Consider the following 3118-nt stretch of genomic DNA (forward strand, 5'->3'; position numbering starts at 1 on the left):
GCCAAAGCTAGATCAGACGAAAAGGTTTTTGATATTGCAAAACAAAAGAAAATAAAGCAAGTTTGTTCCAGAAAATCATTGACAAATAAGATGTACTCACTATATTTTTGGTATTTTTATTTGTTTTACTTTGGTAACTAAAATACTAGCACATGCTAACATGAGAAACAAGGAAAACTGCTAGACAGCAACACATATATGTTCAGCAACTAGTATGAAAGAAAAGAATTAATATCAAGGGACAAGAACAGAAGTACTTCACATCACAAGCATATATATACTCACACGTACATAGCTAACACATGGACTAAGAATTAAAGATGTTCAAACTACTCACTTGACAGAGAGCACAAACAACACAAAAATAGACAAGTAAGCTAGGTTCTTACAAATGACTAGTTGATAAACAGAGCACATATATTGAACAGTACTACTAGACAAATCTGAACAACACATGCCATACAAATCTCAGTTCTAAACATTACAAAATACTAAACATTATACTACTCAAGATTACAGAAATTTGAGAGAGAGAGAAACAGCAGCGGCAAGTTAGGGAAGTTGAGCGGAGGACTAGCAGCGAAGGGGTTCAGAGAGAAAGTGAGAGACAGCAGGGGCAGCAGTAAGTTCAGAGAAGGAGCAGCAGCAGTAGGTTCAGAGAAAGAGTAGCAGTAGGTTCAGAGAAGGAGCGGCAGCAAGGTTTGGGAAGAAGAGGCAGTAGGGGAAAGGAGTAGTAGAAGCAGCGTGGAGGCGCAGGGGAGAAGAGAGCAACAGCAGTTTGAGGCGAGGGAAGAAGAGAAGCAGCAGTAGGTTCAGAGAAGGCTTCAGCAGAGGCGCAGCATGCAGTTTGGAGATGGAGAAGGAGTTCGGGTTCAGGGGAGCAACAACGGAGGTGAGGAAGAAGAGGGTAGCAGTAGGAGGACTGGAGGATGGTGTGGTGGCGTTGGATATGGTGATGGATGGTGTGCGGTGGCGGTGCTGGAGATGGTGATGGATGGCGCAGTGGTTCGAGGTGGTGATGCGGCGCTGGCAGCGGCGGGTGGTGGAGATGGAGTGGATGATGGAGTGGTGGCTGGATGGATGGCGCTGGGTGCTGGTGGCGCACCTACCACGCCGGCCTGGCCATGGCGGCGGCCGAAGGTGGAGAAGGAGGGTAAGGGAAAGAGAGAGATGCCAGTCCCGATTTGGGGATTGAGAGTGCTAGGGATTTGATCCCCTCGATCAGATCTTCCCCTTTGCAATCTGGCCCCTCTCCTTTTCTTCCTTCTGCACAAGTTGGTCCTCCTCTTATTTAGGCAAACCCTTCAAGCTTTAGTGTTCATCACACTTGGGTCCCTCCATCTTTCTGTCCTGCCCTTGTCTCTTCTCATTAGCCCCATAGTCCAAATCTTGAAGTTTATAGGCCTTTTTGCCCTATTCTGCAAAATAAACAAATTACTAGTCACGAGCTCTTTCGTGAACATCATTTGAATATTCGATAATTCTAAGCAAGAATAGATTGACATATCTCAATAAATGGTGTATATGTGTGCCCAAATTGTATATATGAAATGTGCTTATCAAGTACCCCCACACTTAAATCTTTGCTTGTTCTCAAGCAAAGGCATTTGACAAGAGCAAGGTAGTGATCAGCGAACTGACTAGAGAATGTCCCAGTGAAGTAGATCTCCAAACAATTCATGCTTTGAACTTTTGCTAGTGAAAATCAATGGTTAAGAGTGCTACAAAGCAGTAGGATACTAGTAAGCATGACCATTTTTAACCTTTACAATGATAAAAGAGGATCAACAAGTTTAAATGGTGACTGTGCCAAATGGTTCCTAAGGAGAGCATGATCCCGAGAACAAAATGAACTGGAATTAAATCTTGTGATCAATCGATCATTTTGGCGCCTGTCACGCGGGTGACCCAGGTTCGATACCCGGCAACAGCGCCAAAATGATCGATTGAAAGTGTAGCGGGATATTTACGCCTCAAACTACGGATGTCGTATTCTCCTCAGGGACTAGGCGACGGCAGTCGTGCTCGGCCAAAGCTAGATCAGACGAAAAGGTTTTTGATATTGCAAGAGAAACGAAAATAAAGCAAGTTTGTTCCAGAAAATCATTGACAAATAAGATGTACTCACTTTATTTTTGGTATTTTTATTTGTTTTACTTTGGGAACTAAAATACTAGCACATGCTAACATGAGAAACAAGGAAAACTACAAGACAGCAACACATATATGTTCAGCAACTAGTATGAAAGAAAAGAATTAAGATCAAGGGACAAGAACAGAAGTAATTCACATCACAAGCATATATATACTCACACGTACATAGCTAACACAGGGAATACGAATTAAAGAAGTTCAAACTACTCACTTGACAAAGAGCACAAACAGCACAAAAATAGACAAGTAAGCTAGGTTCTTACAAATCACTAGTTGATAAACAGAGCACATATATTGAACAGTACTACTAGACAAATCTGAACAACACATGCCATGCAAATCTCAATTCTAAACATTACAAAATACTAAACATTATACTACTCAAGATTTCAGAAATTTGAGAGAGAGAGAAACAACCGCAGCAAGTTAGGGAAGTTGAGCGGAGGAGGAGCAGCAAAGGGGTTCAGAGAGAAAGAGAGAGACAGCAGGGGCAGTAGTAAGTTCAGAGAAGGAGCAGCGGCAGTAGGTTCAGAGAAAGAGTAGCAGTAGGTTCAGAGAAGGAGCGGCAATAAGGTTTGGGAAGAAGAGGCAGCAGGGGAAAGGAGTAGTAGAAGCAGCGTGGAGGCGCAGGGGAGAAGAGAGCAACAGCAGTTTGAGGCGAGGGAAGAAGAGAAGCAGCAGTAGGTTCAGAGAAGGCTTCAGCAGAGGCGCAGCATGCAGTTTGGAGATGGAGAAGGAGTTCGGGTTCAGGGGAGCAACAACAGAGGTGAGGAAGAAGAGGGTAGCAGTAGGAGGACTGGAGGATGGTGTGGTGGCGTTGGATATGGTGATGGATGGTGTGCGGTGGCGGTGCTGGAGATGGTGATGGATGGCGCAGTGGTTCGAGGTGGTGATGCGGCGCTGGCAGCGGCGGGTGGTGGAGATGGAGTGGATGATGGAGTGGTGGCTGGATGGATGGCGCTGG

At 44.6% G+C, this 3118-nt stretch overlaps 1 long non-coding RNA gene across 1 annotated transcript; it reads right to left on the reverse strand.

The window, feature by feature from the left end:
- Positions 1 to 254: 254 nt before the first annotated feature.
- Positions 255 to 3112, reverse strand: LOC119343299. The gene is made up of 2 exons (XR_005166013.1): positions 2572 to 3112; positions 255 to 1418 (listed from the first exon to the last, which is right to left on the reverse strand). It is a non-coding gene; the product is annotated as an uncharacterized LOC119343299 (long non-coding RNA).
- Between the last annotated feature and the right edge of the window lie 6 nt (positions 3113 to 3118).

The sequence above is a fragment of the Triticum dicoccoides genome, unplaced genomic scaffold (assembly GCF_002162155.2).
Source record: "Triticum dicoccoides isolate Atlit2015 ecotype Zavitan unplaced genomic scaffold, WEW_v2.0 scaffold121820, whole genome shotgun sequence".
In the NCBI taxonomy this organism is placed as follows: Eukaryota; Viridiplantae; Streptophyta; class Magnoliopsida; order Poales; family Poaceae; genus Triticum; species Triticum dicoccoides.